The 27960-nt window shown below is 38.1% G+C and overlaps 1 protein-coding gene, 1 non-coding gene and 2 pseudogenes across 2 annotated transcripts in view; 1 reads left to right on the top strand and 3 right to left on the bottom strand.

Moving 5' to 3' along the window:
* The window catches only part of SLC2A13 (solute carrier family 2 member 13), a 332721-nt gene that overhangs the window by 86528 nt on the left and 218233 nt on the right, over window positions 1-27960 (top strand). The window lies entirely within an intron of this gene.
* LOC106822459 (small ribosomal subunit protein eS1-like) lies at window positions 15779-15960 on the bottom strand (annotated as a pseudogene).
* On the bottom strand, window positions 21081-21762 carry LOC106822411 (large ribosomal subunit protein eL21-like; annotated as a pseudogene).
* Window positions 22170-22308, bottom strand: LOC123280032 (small nucleolar RNA SNORA67). The gene has a single exon (XR_006518541.1). It is a non-coding gene; the product is annotated as a small nucleolar RNA SNORA67 (small nucleolar RNA).

The raw sequence follows: 27960 nt of genomic DNA, 5'->3' as shown, positions 1-27960 counted from the left end.
GTAAGAGCTCATTAGAGCTGGGTTCCTCATCCTTTGTTTTGTACATTGGTGAAGTAGGCCTCAAAAGAACATGCCCACTGTCAAATTATAATGAACTTATTTTTCATTATATATTACCACATATATATATAAAATGTCTGAGTGGCTTACTGTTATAGGTTTAGGATAATGAGTTTTTATATAATATAGTGGGATCAACTTTGCAAAAAGAGAGACTTGAGTGGATTCAAGGCCTGGCTGTGATGCTGTGTTGGGTAAGTTACTTAACATCTCTGAACTCAAATTTCTTATCTCTAACATGGAGATAGTAAGTACTGTCTCAGAAAGCAATAAGATATAAAGTTCTATGGCAACTTTTTGAAACTATTCATTGTCGAATTAACAACTTCATTATAACCTCCTGGTCAATCTCTTGAGGCTCATACTTTGCAATGGTTTCATGAGTCTACAAGTTTTCTGACGTAGGTATTGGCTAAAAATTCAGTGTTTCATGTCTAGAGAGCTGCTTGCTTTAATTGCTTTAATATCTGTGGGACTTGATGGTGGCTCTAAGGACTTAGGTAGCCATTATTAAAAGAGAAATTTTTGGAAGATGCAGCTAACATGTTAGCTATTTCAGGAAGAACCTGACTGGTTTTCCTAATTCTCTAAGGGTTAAGCATAAAAAATGAAGATATGTCCTTTAAACATCATATTTCCATTTAATATTCTCTTTTGTTGTGCATCCTGAACATATAATCCCAAGCAATACCCCAAAGACAAGATGGGCTGAGGGGGAGCAGAGACCAACTGGGAACCCCTGCTGATCTCATGTTTTTAAGGAAGTATCCACCCTGAGCTAACATCTGTTGCCAATCGTCACCTTTTTTTTTTTTTTCTCCCCAAAGCCCCAGTGCATGGTGGTATATCCTAGTAGTAAGTCCTTCTGGTTCTTCTCTGTGAGCTGTCACCACAGCATGGCAACTGACAGACGAGGCCGCCAAAGCGGTGAGAGTGCTGAACCTTAACCACCAGACCATCAGGGCTGGCTCCTGGTGTACTTGGAAAATACCAGAGGATTCTGGAGTTGCCTCAGTATTTGTTTACAGTGGTCCCTTTCAGAGAATAAGCCGTAATACAGAATGGTCTCTGTGAATTAGAGCTGAGGATAAAATGTGCAAATTCTTGCTATAATTCATTTTGGGAGAGTTTGGGAAAGAGTGTTTAAAAGATACATTAAAAGAAGCAAAGGAAGTCATAGACCATAATAAAAAACAAACAAAAAAGGGGTCTTCAGCTCCTCCCCTATATTAAAAACAAACCAGTAATTTGTGTTTTGCTATAAAATTTGGCAAAAGCTAACCTTATATTTTATTGGCAACATAAGGAAGTGTTTAATTTTTCCCTAGATTTGTGAAATTATGACATACTTATTATGAGGAAGGCTAGGAAAGCAATAGTCTTTCATCCTGTAGTTTTCTTTTTATTTGTGGCATAGTACAAAGCTTAAGAACATGGACTGTTGAAACAGACTGCCTGGATTTTAGTCACCGCTGTGCAACATTAGGCACCTTTGTGCATCAGTTTCCTCTCCTGTAACATGGCGATAGTTCTAATATCTGTCTGAAAGAATTATTTTGAAGAGTGAATGATTTCATGTGTAAAGCTATGAGAACAGTGCCTGGCACGTTGTAAGCCCTGTAAAAGTATTCGTTATTATTAGTGAGGTTAGCTTACCAAGAAAGTAACCAAGGGTGTACCGAGAGTAATTAATTTGCACACCTTTTGCATTTTTAAAAGGAGGTTTGATATAAAGAATGAGAAGTCATCTTCTAATCCACTAGGTGCCAATTTATTCTGCTATATTTCTTGAAAAACGCCTGTTTTTTCCCCTCTCATTATTGGAAGTGACAAGGAATTTCATTCACTCAGTGAATATTTCTTGATTGCCAACAGCGTTCTGGGCATGGGGAAGAGGGTGGTGAGCAAGATTCTCTGCTCTTGAAGAGCATTAATCCGTCCCTTCTCTGTCGTAAATTTTAGATCTCACTTGGCCTTTGTAGAAAACAGTTTATTTTACTCAGTTTTTTCATCACTTAGTAAAACCACTTGATTTGGGCTACCCTGTTTGCAAATAGTTTCTTAGAAGCTATCCTTTACCTATATATCTTTTGATTATACAAATTTTAAAAGCTTTTTTTTTTTTTTCTATTGTAGCTGCCACTGCATATTTTGTTAGCATCTCCTTGTGTTGGAAGGATCATAGAGATATCCTTACAGGGGATTTTTCTTACCAATACCTTTGAACTTAGAAACTGGAAAGAACAGAATTAGAAGTGACATCTTCTGTCAGACGTTCCCTAGCAAATGCTTCTTAAGAGCATTGTCATTCAGTCCCAGTTTCAGACGTGCCCTGTCTCTGCCTGCTGAGGTGTGATTCCTATGGCACTTTCTATTCTGGCATAGTAAAGCTGGATTCCACACACTTCTTGGGGAGCTTGTGATTTGCTGTTTTGAACGCTACTGAGCCAAAGTACTAACCAGTTAATTAACTGTGTTTTGGAGGCATCATTGTCTGTGGTGTGGATATTATTGCCTCCTTTGTTTACATTTGCAAAATTGTTAAAACAGACAAAGGAAAAGAAATAAAAGGTGGAGTCAAGTATGCCCTCCTGATCTTTGGCAGGTAAGACTAAACTGATGACAGTAAAGCCTGATTTTCGGTTCACTGTGGTCACACACATGCAGTAGAAAAATATAAACATCATGTCTTTAAGCAACAGATATTCTGACATTTTATAGTATATGGTTGTATCTCCCTTAATCATACTGGAAACAATGCTAATTTCCACACCTGGAGTCAAAACACTTGCCAACTGGCAAGGATAATTTAAAGAATTAATCCATTGCCAAAGATAATTTTTGAGGAAAGAATATCTGTTCCCAAATGGCAAAAGAACATCATTAATATCTTCTCTAGCATTCAAAGACAGGAGACAGATGCTACTAATAAAATGTAATAAACTCCTCATGGTTTTGTTTCCAATAAAACACAAATGATTTCAGGGTCCTATAATTTGAACTGTCAATCTGATTTAGTGTTCGTGTTGAAAAATCTGATTTTTAAAAAATTGAGGTGAGGAATTAATTCAATATTATGCACAACTTTTTTTTGCTAAGTATAGGGAATATTAGTGAAAAAATGTGATAAAGAAAACGTATCGACCTGAAATATTAAAAACCTCTTGACTCATTGAGATGTAATAGATATTAATGTGACTCTAAGTTTAGTGGAAAGAGCCCCAGAAATCCCAGGGTTATAACTCCTGCCCTGAGTAGGTACCATTGGCAGGGCTGGCTTCATGGATGTGTACCTTCTCTAGTTGCCGAGAGCCCTACACTCAGAAAGGCCCTGTGCTTGGTTTAATGTTCCGCTGTCACTGTCTTGAAATTCTTATTTTTTTTTTTTGAGGAAGATGAGCCCTGAGCTAACATCTGCTGCCAATTCTCCTCTTTTTGCTGAGGAAGACTGGCCCTGAGCTAACATCCATGCCCATCTTCCTCTACTTTATATGTGGGATGCCTGCCACAGCATGGCTTGCCAAGTGGTGTGTAGGTCCGCACCCATGGGATCTGAACTGGCGAACCGTGGGCCGTTGAAGCAGAATGTGTGAACTTAACCCCTGCGCCACGGGGCCAGCCCCTTAATGACTTTTGAATGAAGGGCCCACATTTTCCTTTGGCTCTGGGCCCTGAGAATTAGGTAGCCAGTCTTGGCCGTTAGCAGATTACTTCTCTGAATTTCAAACAAGGCAACAAAGATCTTTGATAGATCCCAAAATATGGAATTCTGTGAGTCTCAGCAAAGTTTACTAGAAGTTCCTGGTCCATCCTAATTCAGTGTTTCTCAAGCAGGAGCAGTTTTGCCCCCTAGTGGACATTTAGCAATGTCTGGAGACATTTTCAGTTGTCCCAGCTCAGGGCAGCTGCTGACTGGCATCAGTGGGTAGTAGGATGTTTAATCCTCCAGATGCACAGGACAGCCCCCACAACAAAGAAATTTTTGGCCCCAAATTTCAACACTGATGAGGTTCAGAAACCCCGCGTAACTCGTTATTTGTGTCTCCAACACTTGGAACTGACCTAGGGAAGTTACTCAGTATTTGTTGAGCCAGTGGGTGCAGCTTGGCTCTTAGGTGGTTCCTTCCTTACCGTATGCAGACGGAAGAACGCATCTGGTGATTACGAAAGGTAACCTAACATTTGTACAACGTGTAGAAAGGAGATGCTCTCCTAAGGCACTTCCACTTCTCACACTTACCTAGTTAACTGTCAGCTGCTGACCCTCTTAAAGCCTTCTCTAAAACACCACACGCACAGGTCATCGATGACTCTCCAAGATGCCCTTGTACTTCTGCTGCCACCTGTTGGGCTGTCAAGTTACCAAGTCATTCAGGTTTGTTCCCAAATCCATTTATGCCATTGTGCTGGTTGCTGTAATTATGCAATGTAATCAACTAAAGAAATTTAGGGAAAGAAATATTAAAAAGAAGAGAGATTTCAGTGAAAATCTAAGTTGAATGCTTTGCAAAGATTCAATGAAGGTGTCACTGAAGAAAATTGCTCTTGAGTTAGCTATAGGCATGATGACTCTAAAAGATTTAGGAGAGAATCATTAAATTAGACAGAGTCTCTGTTGAATTTGCATAACTGTCTTAAGTTTTCACTTTCTTTTTGGAGATTATAGACAGTTACATCTGTGATTTTTGCAAGAAAGACAGTACTTTAGCCGGCCGATCCACGCTCAGAGAAGAGGCCTGTCTGCATCTCAAGATTACAGAATGAATGACATTTACAATTTTAGGATGATATAAATGGCTTGATTTAGGAATGTAACTTTAGATGACTTTCCTAATAATCAGTGCATCAGCCAGCAGGGCTTCTACTGTATTTTCTGGTGAAAAACAAAAAAAGGAGCATAATTAGATAATTCTACCTTTGTCACTGCTAGAGCCAGAGAACTCTCAGCTCAGTGAAGTCTGTGAATAATTTTCCTTACTTAATACCACGTTATATCTCAAGAAGATGTTCCTTTAGTTTTTGGTTCCATGAATACCAACATAAGGTTTGTCTCCTGCCAGATTCAGTATTGACGTGTTCAAGAGCTATTTGGTTCTCTTTTAGTTCATAAATTTTCCTCCTTGAATTTTCCATGTGCCTTTCTAGATTAGAAGTAATGTGTCACATTCTTTTAGAATTGAACAAGTATAAATAAATAATATGATCAGAAATGTAGTCAAATCATAGTTTCAAAACACTGCTAGAGTTGAGGTCAGAGACATTTGTCTGTCTGCATGATTTCCAGGATGGCTTTTAACTTAGTGTTGTCTTGTTAGGACTCAAGTCCCTGAACGGGGCTTGAGAGCAGAGCTCTGGGCCTCTTACTCCTGAGCTTGTTAAAAAAAAAAAGCAGACACCTCTTTAATATAAATCAACTCTTGGTGCTTTTTGTTAACATTTATAAGTATTTTATAATGTTATATTTTGCATCAGTTGCCACGATTTTGCAGATATTGTCCAACAATTTATAGGCATAAACATCTTATTTGGCTGGTAAAAGAAAAGATTTAACATTTATGATCAAAGACATCAGCTTTTTTTTTTTTTTAAGTAGTTTAGTTTAACAAGTGATCTGTAAGTACAGCCTCCTTTGAAAAGGTTAGAACATTACAGATAAAGATAAATTCCTCTTTGCCCAGCTCATATGGACTTGGTATGTTTCCTGCCACACACACACACGTACACAAAACCCTATAGATTTTTTAAAGTTGTGGTATCATACTGCATATATTGTTTAGTTATTTGCTTGCTTTCTTTAGTCAAGTTGAGGCCATTTGAGTCAGATCTTATATAAATCTAGTGCATTTCTTTTAGCTGCTATATGATATTCCAGGTATGAATATACTCCATTTTATTTATCTGTTCCTTTATTAATGGGCATTAAATTTTTTGGTATCAGTGCTGTAATGAGCATCCTTGTGTATATTTTCTTGAGCACATGTACCTGTGTTTCTCTAGGGTAGATGCCCAGAAGTAGAACTGTAGACTGTCTATTATTAGAGCATTACAGCATTGTCTTGGTTCATTTCTTTCAGTGGTAGATTCTTTCTACGCTACGAAGTATATAGGACAAAAGTCATAGAATCATAGTCTTTTAGAAATCGAAGGTCTCTTAGGATCACCATCTAATATGAAGTATTTGTCAATTTGTTTCTCCATATTCTTTTTTTTTTATTGAGTTAATGATAGGTTACAATCTTGTGAAATTTCAGTTGTACATTAATGTTTGTCATTCGTGTTGTAGGTGCACCACTTCACCCTTTGTGCCCACCCCCCACCCCACCTTTCCCCTGGTATCCACTAAACTGTTCTTAGTCCATAATTTTAAATTCCTCATATGAGTGGAGTCATACACAGATTATCCTTCTCTCGTTGGCTTATTTCGCTTAACATAGTTCCCTCAAGGTCCATCCATGTTATTGCAAATGGAATGATTTTGTTCTGTTTTACAGCTGAGTAGTATTCCATTGTTATATGTACCACATCTTCTTTATCCATTCGTCTGTTGCTGGGCACTTAGGTTGCTTCCATGTCTTGGTTTTGTAAATAATGCTGCAATAAACATTGGGGTGCATAGGACTTTTGGGATTGCTGACTTCAAGCTCTTTGGATAAATACCCAGTAGTGGGATGGCTGGATCGTATGGTAGTTCTATTTTTAATTTTTTGAGGAATCTCCATACTGTTTTCCATAGTGGCTGTACCAGTTTGCATTCCCACCAGCAGTGTATGAGGGTTCCATTTTCTCTGCAACCTCTCCAACATTTGTTGCTATTAGTTTTAGATATTTTTGTCATTCTGACGGGTGTAAGGTGATATCTTAGTGTAGTTTTGATTTGCATTTCCCTGATGATCAGCGATGATCTTTTCATGTGCCTATTGGCCATCAGTATATCTTCTTTGGAGAAATGTCTGTTCATGTCTCCAGCCCATTTTTTGATTGGGTTGTTTGATGTTTTGTGGTTGAGTTCCGAGAGTTCTTTATATATTATGGATATTAAGCTTTTGTCAGATATATGACTTGCAAATATTTTTTCCCAGTTAGTGGGTTGTTTTTTTGTTTCAATCCTGTTTTCATTTGCCTTGAAGAAGCTCTTTAGTCTGATGAAGTCCCATTTGTTTATTCTTTCTATTGTTTCCCTTCTCTGAGAAGGCATGGTGTCCGAAAAGATCCTTTTAATACTGATGTCAAAGAGTGTACTGCCTACGTTTTCTTCCAGAAGCCTTATGGTTTCAGGTCTCACCTTTAGGTCTTTAATCCATTTTGAATTTATTTTGGTGAATGGTGAAAAAGAACGGTCAATTTTCATTCTTTTACATGTGGCTTTCCAGTTTTCCCAGCACCATTTGTTGAAAAGACTTTCTTTTCTCCATTGTATGCCCTCAGCTCCTTTGTCAAAGATGAGCTGTCCATAGATGTGTGGTTTTATTTCTGGGCTTTCAATTCTGTTCCATTGATCTGTGCACCTGTTTTTGTACCAGTACCATGCTGTTTTGATTACTGTAGCTTTGTAGTATGTTTTGAAGTCAGGGATTGTAATGCCTCCCGTTTTGTTCTTTTTTCTCAGGATTGCTTTAGAAATTCGAGGTCTTTTGTTGCCCCATATGAATTTTAGGATTCTTTGTTCTAATTCTGTAAAGAATGTCATTGGGATTCTGATTGGGATGGCGTTGAATCTGTAGATTGCTTTAGGTAGAACGGACATTTTAACTATGTTTATTCTTCCAATCCATGTACATGGGATGTCTTTCCATCTCCTTATGTCGTCATCCAATTCTCTCAGAAAGGCCTTGTAATTTTCATTATATAGGTTCTTCACTTCCTTAGTTAAATTTACCCTGAGGTATTTTATTCTTTTTGTTGCGATTGTGAATGGTATTGTGTTCTTGAGTTCTTTTTCTGTTGGTTCATTACTGGAGTATAGAAATGCTACTGATTTATGCAAATTGATTTTATACCCTGCAACTTTGCTGTAGTTGTTGATTACTTCTAAGAGTTTTCTAATGGATTCTTTGGGGTTTTCTATATATAAGATCATGTCGTCTGCAAACAGCGAGAGTTTCACTTCTTCCCTCCCTATTTGGATTCCTTTTATTCCTTTTTCTTGCCTGATTGCTCTGGCCAGGACCTCCAGTACTATGTTAAATAAGAGTGGTGATAGAGGGCATCCTTGTCTCGTTCCTGTTTTCAGGGGGATGGGGTTCAGTTTTTGCCCATTGAGTATGATGTTGGCTATGGGTTTGTCGTATATGGCCTTTATTATGTTGAGGTAGTTTCCTTCTATGCCCATTTTGCTCAGAGTTTTTGTCATAAGTGGCTGTTGGATCTTGTCAAATGCCTTCTCTGCATCTATTGAGGTGATCATGTGGTTTTTATTCCTCAGTTTGTTGATGTGGTGTATCACGTTGATTGATTTGCAGATGTTGAACCATCCCTGTGTCCCTGGTATGAATCCCACCTGATCCTGATGTATGATTCTTTTGATGAATTGCTGAATTCTGGTTGCCAAAATTTTGTTTAGAATTTTTGCATCTATGTTCATCAGTGATATTGGCCTGTAGTTCTCTTTTTTTGTGGTGTCCTTGTCAGGTTTTGGTATCAGCGTGATGTTGGCCTCATAGAATGTGTTAGGTGTTTCCCCATATTCTTAATATTCAGTATTTTTTACCCTGGACCTTCCTTCATCCTCCTCCTGCTTCTGATGTCTTAATAAGATCTTTTGGGCTCCTCTGTTGCTTCTACTTTTAGTAACAAAGTTTCAGACAACAAAAGGTGTTATCTTGTAAGGAGTCATTTTAGCAGGTATGCTAACTATTTACAGTCTAAAATTAAAATTTTTTTTATTAAAATACTTTCTTGAAATGTTTTGAGTGAGTAGTTCTTTCAGAATTATCCCTCTGTTGGTTTAACACTGGATTTTTGGATATTGTTTAATTACCTCAGAAATGGAAAATACTTAGATTTGAAATCTACTTTTTCTTGTAAAACTCACTGTGTGTCATAAATGTATCAACAATAAGGCACACTTGTATGTATAAACACTTTAGGGCCTTTTATCTTCCTTATTTCGATAGTGTTTCTTCACTTGAGTAATTATAGCACTGCTCATATTTGATGGCTTCTATGTGTGACGTGTTGTACTCCTGTTTTTTCCTTTAATTCTTATCCTAAGCCTAAGATCTCGATAATATTATTCTCATTTTGTAGTTGTAAGAATTGCTAGAGATGTTAACTCTGCCAAGGTCACCCTGTAAGGAAGTAGTGGAGCTAAGAATTCAAAACAAAGCCTTTCTCATTAGAACGGTACACACTCTTCAGTGTGCTATATAAGGCAACCCTTTCTCGCTGTCATTTAAAAATCATGTGAGTCTGGTTTCTGGAGGTATGCTTAATTTTAGATACTAATGACCGTTTCAAAAAACCTTTCAGTTGCTTTCAGGCATAATTGTAGATAAAATAGTTTTGTGGTGGACAGTATCAGTTAATTCTGTCTGCTTTTTTTTTTTTTCAAGTAGTCCACTCACCAAGCTTTAGGACATTTATACTTTTAATTTATTCATGGACTATTTATTGCTTTCTGCTACAGATTGGGCCCTATGCTTAAAAATTCAAATTTTGAAAGTAATACGTGTTTCTTGTAGAAAATTTGAAAAATATCCTGAATTAGGAAGAAAAAATGAAAATTACTGGTGTGGCCAGCCAGGTGGCACAGCGCTTAAGTTCACATGTTCCTCTTCAGCAGCCTGGGGTTCGCTGATTTGGATCCCAGGTGCAGACATGGTGCCGCTTGGCATGCCATGCTGTGATAGGCGTCCCACATATAAAGTAGAGGAAGATGAGCATCAATGTTAGCCCAGGGCCAGTCTTCCTCAGAAAAAAGAGGAGGATTGGTAATAGTTAGCTCAGGGCTAATCTTCCTCAAAAAAAGAAAAGAAAAGAAAAGAAAATTACTGGTAATTCCACCAGCTCTGTTTCTAATAGCAACGTGAGCAAATGACTGCTCCCTGCCTCCAGCATGTGCTTGTGTCCTGCAGCCTGACCACTTCTTTCCTCAGCCACAGAGCGAAGGTGGGAGGGGTTCAATAGTTTCAAGAAATTCTTATGCTGGGCCACGTTTAGTGAAAAAGAAAGAAAGTAAATGACTAGTTGGACACACATGTCCACTTGCTAATTAGAAGATCTGACTAATCTTCCTTATGAATAACTAATTAATGGCTCACTACTGCACACTGGAAAAATCAGAAGTAAATGTATGCGTACTAGCATTACAGATACTCTAACGGGAATTTCTTTTCATTATTAATGATTAAGTTAATGAGGAAATTAAGAATATGATCTTGGCATCTAAGAGAATAAGAATTATTATCCATATTTGAAAGCTGTCGAGCAGACTGGAAAGGCATGATCTGTATAACTCGTGTGAAGAACTTCATCCCAAGAGGGAGCTGAGTGAACAGCTGATTGCTTCTGTTGCTAGGAGGGGAGGGGAGGTGAGTACAGTGTCCACACTTAACTGTCCTTGCTTTCTCCGCATAATATGTGGAGAACTTCCCAGACATTTTTAGTATTGTTATTGTCCTAATTCTTTTTTCTTTCTTTTGGAGGAAGAGTAGCCCTGAGCTAACTGCTGCCAATCCTCCTCTTTTTGCTGAGGAAGACTGGCCCTGATTAACATCTGTGCCCATCTTCCTCTACTTTATATGTGGGATGCCTACCACACATGGCGTGCCAAGCGGTGCCATGTCTGCACACAGGATCTAAACCGATGAACCCCAGGCCACCGAAGCAGAACGTGTGCACTTAACCGCTGCACCACCGGGCTGGCCTCTAATTCTTTTTTTCTTGGCTTAGACTATCAGGAAGACGTTTTACCAGACTCTTAAAACTTATGCATTGTTTTGTTACTAATTTTCACTTTCATACAATTTTCTTCTGACTAATAAGCCTACACTTATTGAGCATCAGCTGTGTACCAATTACTGTGCCAAATGCTTTCCATGTTTTCTCTGTTTAATCCTCAAAACATCTCCTTGATATGAGTTCATAATACTGACTGTTTTACAGATGAGAAGTGGAGGCTTAGGAAAGAAAAATGAAGTTAACCAGAATACTACAGCTGAAAGATGACACAGCCACAAACTCTTGCCTAGGTGTGCCTGAGTTGCAAAGTCAGTTTTTCTCACCACTCGCTGTTATAGCTTATATATTTCAAAATTTGTTTTTGGAAAAAAATTAGTTTTGCATTCTTATGTTTTTCCCAATGGACTTGTGTAGTTTTACTTTAATCCTATGTTATTACTTTCAACTTTATATTTTGCCTAAGTATTAGCTGACTCTACATGGCTCTTATTAATTTATATTTATTTGGCAGGAAGAGGAGTATTTTTAGACTTAAAACATGCATACACTATTTTCCTTCCTTAAATTTTTAACCCTGTTGGTGAGGTTATGAAATCCTTTAAAGACACGATTTCCAACCCTGGCTGAACATTGGGATGCTAGGAATCTAAGCTAACAAATAAGCAAAAACTCTAAGTCAGACTCTCTGAGCTGGTGCCCAACCTGAGAAGCTTCCAGATGATACTCATGTGCAGCCCATTTAGAGAACTACTGACTTAAAATAAATAGCCTTTGGCGGTAACATGCTGCTTAGTATGGTTGAGAGCAGTGGTTCTCAATTAGTGTGCATCAGAATCACCTGGAGAGAGAGCTTGTTAAAACTCAGGTTGCTGGGCCACAAGCCCGGAAGTCTGAGTCAGTAGGTGTGGGGCACGGCCTGAGAATTTGCGTTTCTAACAAGTTTTCAGGTGATGCTGATGCTGGTGTTTTGCGCTGCCCTTTGAGAACCACTGCAGGTCTAGGTGTCAGCCTTTGAGAACCACTAACTTGGGGTCTCACTTTCTGAGTTGTCTTTTTAGTTTAAGTGATCAGCATACCCACCTACCCTCCCAGCTCCCCGTTCACACAGCCTTTGCAAGCTGTCATTCAGGATTAGCAGCAGCCCCTGAATGGCCATTACCAACATTAAAGTGCAAGTGTACCTCCAGGTGAGGGATTTTTTGCTGCCTACATGGAACAACCTCAAGTGAATTTCACTCTTTCCTTCATCTATTCTGTGAATGACAAAGATCATTTGGATTTAGAGATCTCTTCATACCATAGCTGCAGGCCTTTCTTTGTTTTCTTTATACCTTCAGTGATTTTTTTAAGTCTCAGAAGGTGAACATTTTTCTGTTCTAATTTGTTTCTAGCAAAAGTGTATCTTTCTCAACAATGTTAAGCAATTACAGATAAATTAGGGTTAGCCAACATTTACCAAAGGATCTCTACTTAGAAAATTGGAATTAAAAAAGAAAAGATTTGATTGTTGTACAATCCAACATAAAATTGACTATCTTAACCATTTTTAGGTTACAGTTCAGCGGTATTGAGTACATTTATAATATTGCACCATCCATCTCCACAACCCTTTTCATCTTGCGTGACTGAAACTCTGTACCAGTTAAATGTTAGCTCCTTGCTGCCCCTGGCAACCACCATTCTACATGCTCTGTCTATGAATTTGACTACTCTAGTTACCTCATGTAAGTGGAATCATACAGTTTCCCCTATCCTACATTAGTATGGCACTTTTGTTAAAATTAATAAACCAATATTTACACCTTATTTTTTTGCCTAAACCTCATGTTTTATTCAAATTTCATTGGTTTTACCGGATGGCCATTTTTCTGTTCCAGGATCCTATACAAGGTGTCACATTACATTTAGTCATCATGTCACCTGGGCTTCTCTGCACTGTGACAGTTTCTCAGACCCTCATAGAAATGAGGAATACCAGATATTTTGTAGAGAGACCCTCAGCTGGGATTTGTCTGATGTTTTCTCATGATTAGACTGGGGTTATGGGTTTTTGGGAGGATGACCATGAAGATAAAGTGCCATTTTCATAACATCGTCCTATCAAGAATACATACTATCAACATGATTATCACTACTGATGCTGACTTGATCCCCACACTGTCAGGTTTCTCTGTGGTGAAGTTCCTCTCCCGTTCTACCCTCTTCTGTGCTGTCCTCTTCAGAAATCAGTACAGTGCAGCCCTCACTTAGGGGTGGAAGTTGTGCTTCACCTCTTTGAGGACAAGTATCTACATAAATTATTTGAAATTCTTCTGCATGGGTGATTTGTCTCTTCTCCTCCATTTATTTCTTTATTCAATCACTTGTTTATCATCAGTATGGACTCATGGATATTTACTTTATACATTGGGTTATCATCCAATATACTTTATTTTCTTGCGTAAATTGTTCAGGCTTGGGTGCTGGAAGCTCTTTTAGCTGACCTTTATGTCCCTTTGACATATTCCCATCATTGTGGGGTTTTTTTTTTAAAAGCATTTCCTTACTTTCTGACGCTGTAAGATGCTCCAGAGTTATCTTTTATATTTCATGTCCCAGTTCTAGAATGAGCCTTTTCTCCAAGTTTCTCTAATTTGAGAACAGTATTAGAAACCAAGATCGGTGTGCCATGTAGTCATTGCTACTTGGGTGTTATTGTTTCTAGGCCCTCTCAGCTGAGAGCAAGGAAATATATGTGTGTATACAATTCCATGTAGATGCACATATCTATAAATATTTCTAGATGTAACCATCTGTATCTACATTAAGCCAAACAGGAGTTTATACTGATATCTCTAAACAGTAATGATAATGTGCATGCAGTGAGGACAGAGGGGAGAAGAGACAGGACAGCTGAGAAAGATAGAAGAGAAGGAGAGGATGATTAGTACAAAATACTAGATTTAAGGATTTAACCCTAGTTTCTGTTTGTCTCTCTCTGTTTTTCTAAAAAGCAACTTTGAAAGTTTATTCATTTATGAAGATTTTAAAAATATACATAATTTAATTAAAAGAAAGAAGGCCAATATTTTTGATTCATTGGTTCTAAAGCTTGTGTATCATAAAACTACAGAGAGGATTTTTTACTCTTTTTTAACTTTTGTTTCTTATATGGGACTGTATATTGAAATCCAGAGAGAGGCAAATAGGCTGTGAAGGGAAAAGGAGGAGAAAGGAAGGCAGAGAGGTAGATTAAGAGGTTAATCAATTCATGGAATAATATTGCCACCTCATGGCCTTTCAGGATGGCTGCTAAAGTATTTTGCATTTTTGTATTTATGATTGAGAATAAGATGTCTTAGTCATGCTCTCTGGAAATGGACCAGGTCAGAGTAAGAGCTCTGTCCCTTATTGCCTGAGTAACGGTAACCTTGGGCAAGTTACTTCACCTCTCTGAATTTTAGTGTTTTGATTAAAAAAAAAATGGAAATAGCAATACCTATCTTTTTCTTTTAAAGATTTTATTTTTCCTTTTTCTCCCCAAAGTCCCCCAGTACATAGTTGTGTATTTTTAGTTGTGGGTCCTTTTAGCTGTGGCATGTGGGATGCCGCCCCAGCATGGCCTGATGAGCGGTGCTGTGTCCACGGCCAGGATCCGAACCACGGAAACCCTGGGCCGCTGAAGCAGAGTGGCGAACTTAACCACTCGGCCACGGGGCTGGCCCCAAGCAATACCTATCTTGCTGAGTTGTTTTGAGATTGAATGAGACGAAGTTTGTAAAAGACCAAGCACAGTGATTGGCGTAGAATAGAGAATTACCAAATGTAATTCCCAGCTTGATTTGTGGTGCTGAATGCCATTGAGGAGTCCAGGATTTTTCACCGTTTGCCTGGTATGTCTATACTAGGAAGCTGAATTGATTCTAAGACTTTTCAAAGTTTAGAAAAGACTTAGGTCTCGCCAGCATATGTGCTTCCAACTTATTTACTGCCCCGTTGAACAAAAAATTAGACATTTGACTCAATGTTCAGGTTTACCTCATTTTAAGTAAGTTTTATGTATGAGAAACTGAATTTATAGACAGTTCAACATTAGGGTTGTTTTAAATATTGAGTTCCCATTAAACATTTGAAGTTATTCAGCTTGCTCTGCAAACTTGGTCACATCATGTAAAAAATTTTTATTTCACAAATAAGACTTTGTATTTGTCACTATTAAAAGTCTGAATTTTAAGCAGATTCTTGGACTGGTGGCTCATACCTTCGGCTCATTCAACTTGAGCACCTGTCTCATCCCCAGTAGCTTTTCCAGAATTGTTACCTTCACCATAAACCTCAATGACTTTTCCCAGTTCAAGCTGGGCTTTTTCAGCATTTTTGCTTTGCTAAAGACAACATTTTGGGGAGGATAGGTAGATTGGCAAGCCTTTTCCAAATCTTTCCCAATGCTATCTGAAGTCAGTTTGTTGACCACTTCTTTCAAGTCATTTGTCTGCGCCTCTCAGGTCATGATTTCCATCTTCTGGATTTGGTAGACCTGTGGGTACTAAGCATAAGAGGTGACCTAATCTGATTGTTGCATTTTTTTTAGTGAAACCAGCCTGGAACAGACGAAGCAAATAACCCAAATAACCGTCTGTAGTCTTGACATCATCGTGAGCTTCAGTCATGATCTGCCATTTTTTCACCATGGGAGCACATTTTGTCATGGGTAAGATCCATGCCATGGAAACTAGATAGTTTTTGCCTTGAACATCCTCAGTAAATAGGTTGAATTTCCTAAAGGTAACTTTGTCATTCTGCAGATCAGCAAGGCTCACTTCAGAAACCCTTGAGGCCATCAGTCAATTTTGGTTCCTTGAGTTCTTGTGAACAAACTCTTGTGATTTTCTGATATTTCTTATATTGAACATAACTGGTGCTTTCACATCATACCAATCTTTCTTAGAAAATAGATTGACCTTTCTTCTTGGCTCCTTTTTTGCCACCTTTCATAAGGTGGTTGTTTTTGCCAACTGCCATGGTGCTGCACAGAGAGCCAAAAGGGCACATCATTTAAATGTATTCTTTGGATTGAGTCTCTTAAACCCTTACTTGTCTATTTATCACCATTTTTAGAATCATCCCTAACTTGCAGCCCACCACTTGAATTGAATTTTCCAGAAAACTTGGGGCTATGCTTAGTCTATAAGGTGGGAACTGGCATCACCTTGGCCTGCTAGCTATTATGGAATTCCCTGCCACTGAGGTGGGCTTTCTGGTTCCTTCTAGGTTGTGAAGATGTTCCACCTGGCTATCAAGGTATATTGGTTTCCTATGACTGTCGTAACAAATTACCACAAATTTATGATGTCTCAGTTCTGTAGTTCAGAAGTCCAGGTTGTCATAGCTGCTTTTTTAACTTGTATCCCAGTAAACCAAAAATCAAGGTATTGGCCAGCCTCTGGGGGAAATTTGTTTCCAGCTCACTCAAGTTGTTGGCAGAATTCGTTTCCATGTGGTTTTAGGACTGAGGGCCCCATTTCCTTGCTGTGGTTATTCTCACCTTCTAGAGGCTGCCTGCGTTCCTTGGTTCGTGATTCCCTGCTTGAGACGCAGCAAGAACAGGTTGAATCCTTCTCACCCTTCAAGTGTCTCTGACCTTGCCTTCTGCCCCATCTATCTTGCTCTTCTACCACACCTCTCTGACTCTCCAGCCTTCCTCTTCTACTTTTAAGGGCTCAGATGGTTAGATTGAGCCCACTCAGGTAATCCAAAATAATACCCCTATTTTAAGATACAAAACCTTAATCACATCTGGAAGTTTCTTTTGCCATATAATGTAACAGAAAGATAATAGATGATAAATAATAAGATAAAGAAGGCCATGTATGTGAAAGTTCCAGGGAATAGTGTGTGGAAATTGTCTCTTTCTTTTTGGGAGGGGCGGGGGGCGGGACGCGGCGCATGCCTCTGCCTAGCACAACAGATTATGGCTCTTTTTGGTTCCTACGCCCAGACTCTGCTGTTGCTCCTATAAATTATGGCAGTTGTCCAGAGGCACATCCTTGAGCAGCTATTCATTCTGTTGTATTGAGCCTTGTTTTTCTACAAGCTCTCAAATCCTGGTGTGGGCAGGGCTTAGGTGCTTTCTTTCCTCCGTGTACAAATTTTTATTTCAGAGATCTTGTTTCATATCCCTGCCACTAAGCTTTTGTCAGGGGCCCTCCTGGTCTGCTATGAAAACATGTCCCCGAACATGTTTCGCTAACTGCACTTAGGGATCCAAAGAAGAGGTCCTGGTCTCTCCACCTCCCAGAAGCCTTTTGCCTTTTTATGCAGATTTATTTCTTTTCTCCTTGAGAATCAGCTGTGTGTGACAGGAATGGAAATTCCCTTAGAGAGTTGATAAACAAATTACATGAACCAGTATTTGGGAAGCAGAATGGTGATGTGGTTATGAGCATAAACTCAGAAGTCAGAGTGCCTGGGTTCAAAGCCCATCTCTACTGCTAAGGAGCTGGGTGACCTTTACACATTACTTAACTTCTCTCTGGCTCAGTTTCCTCATCTGTAAATTTCATTGGGTGTGTGTGAGAATTAAATTACTTAGTACATCTAAATGGCTTAAAACAGTGCTAGGCACACAATTATCACATAGTAAATGTTTATGATTATTATTTTTATGAATACAAGGAACAGAATAACATGATAGTTAAGGATATTGCTTTGAAATTAGACTGCCTGGGCTTAAATCCCACTACCACCAATTATTAGCTTTGTGTCTTTGGATAAATTACTTACACTTTCTGTACCTCAGTTTCCTCATCTATAAAATGGGGGTAATATTTTTTGTTTGTGGTATTATATGAAATAATGAGAAAAATTTCTTTGTAAGTACTCAGTAAATTATAGATTCAGTGCGCGTCTTAAAGTAAAAATACAATACTTGCCAAGGGTTTCTTCTCTTTGGGAAGGATTTGCTTTTTTATATCGAGTTAAGGCATATTAGGGAATTGGAATGTTGTTAGTCCCTTCAGTAATCCACCTTAATAGGAGTCTCAGAATTAGCTGCCCAACTATGCAGCATGCCCAAGGCTTAGACTTGACGACTCAGGAACCCTTACAGCTGTTTGCCTACAGGGCAACTCTAAATTTTAGGTTTGGTTCTTGATATCAGCTCCCATTAATTATTTGGTTAAGTATTGATTTTCTCTCTTCAGTTCCTTATTCTTTGGAGATATCCATTACTTTCTTAGGAAGCTAGTACTGCATTAAAAAATCATATGCATTGAAATTTAGGGCTGGCCCAGTGGCATCGCGGTTAAGTTTGCATGCTCCTTTTCAGCAGCCCAGGGTTTGCAGGTTTGGCTCCCAAGCACAGACCTACATGTGGCTCATCAAGCCACGCTGTGGTGGCGGCCCACATACAAAAAATAGATGAAGATTGGCACAGATGTTAGCTCAGCGATAATCTTCCTCAAGCAAAAAGAGGAATATTGGCAATATGTTAGCTCAGGGTCAATCTTCCTCACCAAAAAGAAAATTTAAAAAAAATCATATGCATTGAAATTTATGTAAGATTCTAGTTGTTAAATAGAGTAATTCATACACTATTCTGCTTGAAGCAGAAGTTGAGGCTAGCATAATTCATAACTCCTCCTCAATAGGTGTTTTTGAAAAACCAAGTTTTATCCTGATTGTATAGCAGATTTAATTTACAAAATTTTATTTTCTGAACTATATATAAGTTTCCATTTCTAGATGAGCAGTTTTCAAATATTTCTCTCTGTCGCACCCCCATTGTGATCTCCATCATTCTTCCTTTGGGGAGATGGTGGAGGTGGGAAACAGAGCAGGGCAGGGAGCCTGTGAGTGATGCCCATTGAGTGAGTATCCTTTTCTCACTTATGAATCACAGGTCTATATTATTGATCGGTAGTTTGTGTAATGAATAATCATACTTTACCCTGCATATTGGGATCTCGTGTGGTATGGTTTTGGTCTGCTCTGTTCTAGTATAGAGGAATAACTTTTTCTCTGTGAAATCATTGTGTAGATTTATGAATGTTCAAACATAGAGTATCACCATAGTTTAGTTGGTCCAATTTATGTTGAGGCATGCAGTTTTTGGAAGACAGTCATGTTTTTCAAGGTGGTTTTTATTTTATCCTTGATGACTGCAGCGTTCAGAGACAAGGAGTTAGACAAATACTGATGTGAGAAGTTGCAGAACGAATGAATAAATTCTAAGTCAGGTGGCCATCTTCGAAGAACAATTTCATAATCTCTATAACATGAGCCATGCACGACAGAAATATCTCTAACCCCAATATCCACCGTACAGAGAGCCTTTTCATCTGTTGCGTACTGGTGACCTGCAGTACGATAACCTCAAGTGTTCACTGTAAAGTGCAGTCTGCTGAGGCATTTTTAGATATAGTTAATTGTGTTTTTACCATCAGAAATCTAAAACAGTATCCTCTGGCAATTGTAATTTATTAGTAATGTCTCATTTTGTGTTGCTAATGAGTTACTGCTGGTAAATAATTAGATTGCATTATAATAAAACCTTGTTAGAATTGCCGCTTAGACTGATAATAAAAGGTGTTAATAGTTGTCAGAATTGAGTTCTTTGAGCTAGTATCAGAGACTCACTCATTTTAAAAGCAGCAGAATTAGTTGTTTTTAGAATGTAGTGCCTCTCGGCCCAATTGCCAGATAAAATCCTCTCATATATGAAGTGGCAGAATAAGGAAATATTTAATTTGATTTGGAAATCATAAACATATGCTTCAAATCCATTTCGGTTTTTTTAGAGTAGAGGAAATTATAAATAAATGAATAACAAAAAGAAACTAATAATTGTTGCTACAAGGAATAAAGAAGTTTTAACTTTCTGCCTTTCCCGGTCAGTTACCAAAAGCCTCCAACAATTTTATTCTTGAAGTTGCTAACACATGTTTACCTTTTGGTGATGTCACCCCATGTTAAGAGCCATTATGATTTGTAAGATTGGGTTCCTCATAAAAATGTCCACTGTTTACTTATACTCAACAGCTACTTCAAGTATTCCAACTGAAAACAAATTTAATAGCAGAGGCTCATCCCACAGACTTGCAGTTTGTTTAGTGTGAAATAGATATTTGTAAGTGTTGAATAGGGAAATGGAGTAAGGCAAGTAAATGGCTGTTATCCCATCCGTTGTTTCATGCTGAAAGGGTTTAAATTGTTCAAAATAATTTTTGTTTTTTCCCTGAAAATATCTTATTTCGATGAAATAGCATGAACTGAAGGTGGATAAGTGAATAGATGTGAACAACATGATTTCAAACTAAGTAGTTTGAATTTTCTAGTAACAGTGTAGCTCTGTTTTTGATAGTTTATTTTGCTTGGCTTTTTGTTTTTAAGTATAGTTTATTGAAAAATTTAGCATTTAGGTTGTACAATAAATAAGCTGTGAAAGTATCTTATTTATGTCTATATATTGCAGTATTTACTGAATTTAAACCCTGTATAAAGATAGGAATCTATAGCAATAGCGTCAACATAGATATAAAAGTGCAAAAATATTGAGCATCATTAACAATTATATATGTTGTGTCTCTGTTCTCAGTAACAGTACTTGTTCAACATAATGTAATGACAGAATTTTACCTTTTTTTTTTTTTTCTCTGAGGAAGATTAGCCTTGAGCTAACATCTGTGCCAATCTCCCTCTATTTTACATGTGGGTTGCTGCAACAGCATGGTGTAGGTCCACGCCTGGGATCCAAACCTGCAAACCCGGGCCACTGAAGCAGAGCGCACCAAACTTCACCACCACACCATGGGGCTGGCCCCGACAGAATGTTATTGTTTTGTTTTGGTTTGTTTTTTTTGGTGAGGAAGATAGGCCCTGAGCTAAGGTCTGTTGCTGATCTTCCTCTTTTGGCATGAGGAAGATTGTCCATGAGGTGACATCTGTGCCCATCTTCCTCTTTTGTATGTGAGACATTGCCACAGCATGGCTTGATGAGTGGTGTGTAGGTCCATGCCCAGGATCTGAACCCACAAACTCCAGGCCACTGAAGCAGAGCTCAAGAACTTAACCATTACGCCACTGGGCCAGCCACCAGAATTTTATTCTTAATAAAATCTTAATGAACTGTGGACATTGAAATATTCCTTTGGGTCGGGTCAATGTTCTATGTAACATTTAAAAATTTTGTTTGATATTTTGACCTCAAGAAATTATATTCATTCATTCATTCCATTTTTTTAGGACACAATTAAGTTTACTTCAAGTATTTCTTGGGGGGAAAGAACACCACACTTGTACTCAGTTAAGAGAGACGTTTTTACAGTCCAGAGGTCTTTTTTTTCACCCATCCTGCCATGAATTCATAGGGAATGAGGTCCAGCCACTCAGGCTCCTTTCTGCTGGTTCTCACAAATGTGCTTCTCTGTGTGGAGCAGGCTGGCGCTTCAGTTGAACCCAAGTACCTTTCTCTTTGGCTTCCTTCTTTTTCTGATCATTTTCCTTCACACGTTTCAGGAAAATATGTCAGTTCTTAGAGTGCTTAATATGTTCAATATGTACATTACTTCTCTCGGCAAGAATCTTGCCCTTGTTTGTTTACAACAATACCACCAGCATGCTGGGTAACATTGTAGACTCTTCTAGTTTTGCCATGGTAGCATTTGTGGGGCATTCCTTTTTGAACAGCGCCCATTCCCTTAATGTCTACAATATCACCTTTCTTGTAGATTCCCATGTATGTGGCAAAGTAACAACTCCATATTTTCTAAAAGGCCTAGAGAACGTATAGCAGGTGCCTCTCTGCTCTCCCTTTGTGTTGGTCATTTTGGTGAATTACTGGAAGATGGCAGTTCTGACTAAAACACTCATTCATTCATTTTAGAAAAACAGAAAAATATAACAGAGGTGTCTATCCCTGGATTTCCTCCCTGTCCTGCTCCAGTTCCTCCTCAGTCTCAGAATTGGTCCCTGGCTGGGCCCAACAGCCCTCTGAAATGAGGTCAGCAACATTGAGGGCCATGTGGATGTGTTGTAGAATGTCTCCATGTCCCCAGAGGTCCTCTTGTCCTCTGTTACTATGTTGATTGGCACACCCGTATAGCCAAAATGTCCACCATGACGGATTCTTTGGATATAGTTTTCCCTGTTGGTTGGAAAGTCATGGTTGATGACTAGAGCAGATTGCTGCACATCAGTGCCTCTGGCCCATGTCAAGAAAGATGACAGCTCTAGTAGAGGAGAGGTCAAAGGTCAAAGGAAACATCCCCTTACCCCCACAGACCTTGGGCATGCCAGATTTACTCCAAGTTGCTATGTTTCCGGGGGTTGGGGGTCACTAGTTGGCCCCTTGGAGAGGGGATCACCTTGAAAGAGCTTGCTTTTTAATGTCTGTGAGTGACCAAATGGGTATTTTGTGTAAAAAAGACAGTCATGTCCTTGCATGGACATGATTGGAAGGTCACTAACATAGTATTCTATTAGGATCTTCTTATCCACAACCTATGCACTTCTTCTATAAGCTCTTAGCAGTTTTGTGTTTCTCCTATTATATGTATTGTTCACCTACTGAGTCACTTAGCCACAAGACTTAACCAAGAATCAGGGTCTCTAACTGATGTTTCATCACTTATTTTTGTATGTTACTTGCATTTACTTTATGTATTTCTAAAAGCCTCTGTAAATTCTTGCGTGTATGTGTGTAATAAGGTAGATATAAATAAATTAAAATGTCACTGTATAAAAAATACTAACAGCAGGGGAAAAGAGAGCAACACAATCACTTATTACATCTATATGTTCACTTGATGAAAATTTACTACTTATTTAGGAGAGGTGCAGCTTTTCCTGATTCTTAAGACATGAGATCCGATTTGCACCATTAGTCCTTATGGAGGAGACATTGTGGTGTAGTAGGTCGACTTGTCAACAGATTCTTTAAAATAATATAACTTGAATTCTCTCTTTCGTATTATGTTTAATGTCAGTTTCAAAAATAATAATAATATTAATAGTATTTGGGTTCAGCCCCGGTGGGTTAGTGGTTAAGTTCAGAATGCTCTGCTTCAAGTGCCGGGTTCAGTTCCTGGGCACGGACCTGCACCACTCTGTTAATAGCCTTGCTGTGGTGGCCCACGTACTAAAAAATAGAGGAAAATTGGCACAGACGTTAGCTCAGGGTGAATCTTCCTTAGCAAAAAAATAATAAAAATAAACATAATAAAATAATATTTTGAGTAAAATTCTTCTGAAGGATATATATTTCACTAATTCTTTAAAAAACTTTTTTAATCAAGATATAATTCACATGCCATAAAATTAACCTTGATTTATTATTTAGGTGGTATAAATTTTCTCCTTGGATCAAGCCTGACTATCAAAAAGTTGTTTATTTGGTCCACACAATTTTGCCTCATCAGAGATTTGCCTTTTCTCAACTAACAGAATATTATTATGTTGCCAAGAAAGTGAAAAATAGCTTCTTGAAACCTCTCCATGAGGCATGTTTGTAACCTTAGCCTATGCCATTACCCATATTAATGCCTTTTTAAATCTCTTCTATACTTTTACCTTCCTCAGTATTCTTTGAATCCTTCAAGGGAAGCGATTTTTGTGTCATGTTATTCAATGAGTCTTAGGGACCTAGGAGAGTGCCTGGTTTGTGGCATGTGCTCAACAGTTTTGTTGCATGAAAGAGTGAATGAATGAAGATAATTTGTTCTTTTTTTAAAAGACTTTTAGAGGAAACTCCATAATCTCATTCATCCATTTTATGTTTAATAGTGAACACAATTTAGAAATTTTTGCTTCGCTGGTGGCCCATTGCTTCACATGTCAGTTGTGATAGGCAATGTCTCATTATTCCTTGTGTTAGGGATCAAGGCCGTCAAGTAGTGATGAACAATGCAGGCTTTGGAGTCAAACAAAGGGATGTGAACTGTGGCTCTGCTGCGTTTTAACTGTGAGTTATTGGATACATTACTTAACCTCACTGTCATCTCTTCCTTTGTGAAATGGCTATGAAGTGGTATCCACTTCATGGAGTGGTTGTGAGTACTGAGTGAGACAATGCACATAAAGCACTTAGCCTGGCACATAATACGTGCTCAATAAAACAAGTTTTACTGTAGTTGATCTTCAGATAGTTGGTTTTCCCTTCCTGCTAAGTAAGCCTAGTTTCTTTAATCCGATCCAAGTTTCGTTGTCCAATGGTTCGGTTATTCTCCTTAATTTCACTTAGCTAAAGAAAGGTTTTTGCCTAGTGAAAATATGCGTGGTAGATTAATAAGATCATCTAGTTAATAAAGTAATCTAGTTACTAGGTTAAGTTTTGCCTTGTGTTATTAATTACAGGAATTCCTTTCCTTTCTTTGATCTTTTATTGTGTTTTCCCAGCTATTTGACCTAGTGAAATAAATTCTCAACAAAAATGCTACTTCCAAAATTTAAGGTGGTTGATATCTTAAAAGTGTTACATTTGCTGAATAAGTGGTCAGAATTATTTTTCTCTCTGACCTAAATTCATTTTTGTCATTATGTGCAGAATTTCAGCAAATCTAATTTTATTTATAGACTTTTACGTCCCAATGATGCTAAATAAAGTGAATTTTGCAAAATCTAGTTTCAATACCCCAAGAGTCCTTAAGTCCCAAGAATAAAGAGTGCTGACTTAGAAGACAGAAGAGCTGTGTTCTCATTCTGATTGCCTCGGTTATTAGTTTGTGACCTTGGGCAAGTCATTTAACTTCACTCATTTCATTTTACTCTTCTTTTCATGTCTTTTCTACCTCACAGAGTCATTTTGAGGGTGAGTTGAAAAAATATTTGGGAATGGTAAAAACTGTGGAAATCGAGGATATTGTTTTTTTCTGTAAGGCGGTGTTATGTGCTGTTAATTTTTTAGACGAGATAACTTAGGTTAAGACAGTGAAAATGTGTCTATTTACCTGACTTTTTATTCCAGATCAATCTCAGAAATATTCAGGAACTGTTTTTTTTTTCAGGTTATAACCATATCAATTTATTATTTTTTCAACAGTGTCAGCTTATAATATAGTTTATTGTCTATTTCTGGCTTTGTATGATTTCTTTTTTTCTTTTCTTTTTTTTTGAGGAAGATTAGCTCTGAGCTAACATACACTGCCAATCTTCCTCTTTTTAGTGAGGAAGACTGGCCCTGGGCTAACATCCATGCCCATCTTCCTCTACTTTATATGTGGGACGCCTACCATAGCATGGCTTGCCAAGCGGTGCCATGTCCGCACCCAGGATCCGAACCAGCAAACCCCTGGCCACCGAAGCGGAACGTGCGAACTTAACCACTGTGCCACTGGGCCAGCCCCTGTTTGTTCACTTTAAATCATTGCTTTCTCATGTCAGTAACTCACACCAAGTTAATATGAATGAAACAGTGTAATTTGTGTATGTTAATACTAATGAAACAGTCTAATTTATGTATGACATTTTTGGGAAAGAAAACCCCATCTCATCCATCAATGTTTTTTAGTTGGCTTAATTTTGATTTTCCAATATTGAGTCCCGTTCATATTCCTTTTCACTGGAATGACCATTTTATGAAGAAGATAATGATACTGTCTTTTCATGTATGATGCTATACAATTTTAAAATGCTTACGCGTGCATTATCTCATCCCATCCTCTCAAAAACTTGTTGAGGTTAGCATTACTCTGTTAATTTTCTGGGAAAAAAACTTCTAGAGGAGTTAAGGTACTTTTTCAAAGTCACACAAGTGAAGCCCTGGATCTCACGTTTCCCGACTCACCATCAGGAGCTCTTTTTCTGTTTCTTAGGTCCGGGTAGACCAAGAGCTGAAGGACTGAGAAATGCATTTGACATGTGTGTGAGTGTGTGTGCATGTGCACCTGTGGGCGTGTGTGTGTATTTTCCCTTAAGTTGTTTCCAGTCCCTCCCTTTTCTCTTTTGGTTATTTTGCGGCAAGTATCTTCTTATAGTAGTGGTGATGTGTGTTTCCTTTCTTTTTCTTTTCTATTGTGTGTGTGTGTGCACGTGCATATGTGTGCATGCGTATATATGTGCAGCAATAGCAAAATACAGCTTGAAGCAGTGAAAAGATGAGTTCTTATCATCTGTAAGTTTGGATAGCAGGATGGGTGCAACTTCTGGCTGAAAAAAAGATTTTAAGATGTCTACAGCTGTGACTTCTTATTGCAGTGGATATCAGAATCTGTTTGTAATAGTTAAAGGATGGAGCTCAAAATCTGTTTCTCTGGAAAAACATCGCCTGTAATCTTCAGCTTCCTCAGCTAGACAGCAGGTTATGAAGGTTATGTGTTAGTGTTCAGATAACTATTAAGCTTGCTCATTGTTCCCCGGACCTAATACTGAATCCCTTTCTTTCACGTTTCCTAGCAACTGACTCACACGGGAAAGATGCAGAAGGGAAGCCATCAGGGACTTGCTCTGCATTTCTCAAACAGCATCTGAGAAATGGTACCCAGACTACAATTGTTTCTCTTCTCGGTTTCTACTAAAAGCTTGCCTTTTACATTTATTAGCTTCTAAGAGCATAGTCATAGAAGATGGGTGTGAAGAATTGAGTAGTGATGATTCAAAGTCAAACCATTGGAAATTTTCATCAGTAGTAATATGTTTTTAATAGTCATTCCTATTTATGTATATCTTGAAATGATGGTGACTGGGATAAGGAGATGAAATCACTTGTTTTATGTTTGAGAATTAAGATCTTTATTATTATAACATTATCCATCTTAAATGCCTAAGTACTTGTTCATAGTTGTGAAATAAGATGCATCTTCAGTTTTTTCCTTAAAGGAAAGGAGGGCAATGTGCCGTACATATATTGTACATGCATAACCTGTTGTATGCATATCTGTGAATTTTGAACCTTTAGATTGGCAAATTGAAAAATGCTTTGTAAGCTACATGATCAATTTCATTATGTTTAAGCAAAGGAAAATAGCAATAACCCAGCCCCAGTTTCTCTTTGTGAGAAATTGATAGTAATTTGATGTTGTCAGTTTTAGCACATTTAAAATAGAAACTATGATTTTGTACTTTTATATATTAATATTTTGATTATCATTTAATCTTATCACTTAATTTTGGTGGTCCAAAATGTAAAATATAATGACATTTGCCTGTTAATACTAAGGTGTATCTATTAGAATATGTTGGCTTTTGGTTGGCAAGAATCTGAAGTGATGTCTCTTCCTTTCTTAACTATCACTCTGCCATTTGCTGTAATTGACCCCAGGAAAGGGGATGAAAAGAAAAGAGTGATGGAGGAAGGTGGCAGCAAAAGCAAGAGGAAAATGGAAGGACAGATGAAGCATGAATTAAAAAAATGACTATGACCAGTGAAAGGTGGGGCCGTGGAATTTAGTGGAGCTACTACACTTTTCTTCCTACCACCTCTGTGAAAGTAATATTCTATTATTTTACTGCCCAGTATTGAGTTTGCTAACCAGGCTAGCATCTATCAGGTGGAACTGGCTGAAATATGGAATATCCAGAGTGCAAAAAGCATAAGGATAGAAAACAGTATGGTCATGTGGGTCCTGAAGTGCAAGCTGAGCACCATTTTCCTCATCTGTCAAATGAAGTCTTGGACTAGATCAAGTCTTTCCTGAAAGCTGCTCTTTGGGCCTGTGCTGATCCATAGGGAAGTTTTCCTTGATTTGCAGCCAACTTAGAAAACTATTTTATATTTGGTTCATTATATAGTCTTAACTTCATGGGACTCAAACATAAAAATGTTTTATTTTTCTCTTCTCACTGAGCCCAACTGTGCTTTGTAGAACAGCTCTTTCTCAGGGTACGCAGAGTTCTCAAATTCTGTTTCCCATTTTTCTATGAGTCCATTTGATTTAAAACTTCCGTTTCATATCTGAGTGAAAGCTTTCTCCTTCATCTCAGCTGAGCTCAAAGTGGCATTGTTGCCCTGCCAAACGATAGTTGTTCATACCACTACTCCATTGTCCAGGCTTTACCCTACACCCACCCTCTCCCTTTTCTCATCTACCG

This window comes from Equus asinus, chromosome 22 (assembly GCF_041296235.1).
Source record: "Equus asinus isolate D_3611 breed Donkey chromosome 22, EquAss-T2T_v2, whole genome shotgun sequence".
Classification (NCBI taxonomy): Eukaryota; Metazoa; Chordata; class Mammalia; order Perissodactyla; family Equidae; genus Equus; species Equus asinus.
Note: the sequence above shows the minus strand (reverse complement) of the source record. Positions and strands in the feature narration are given on the sequence as shown.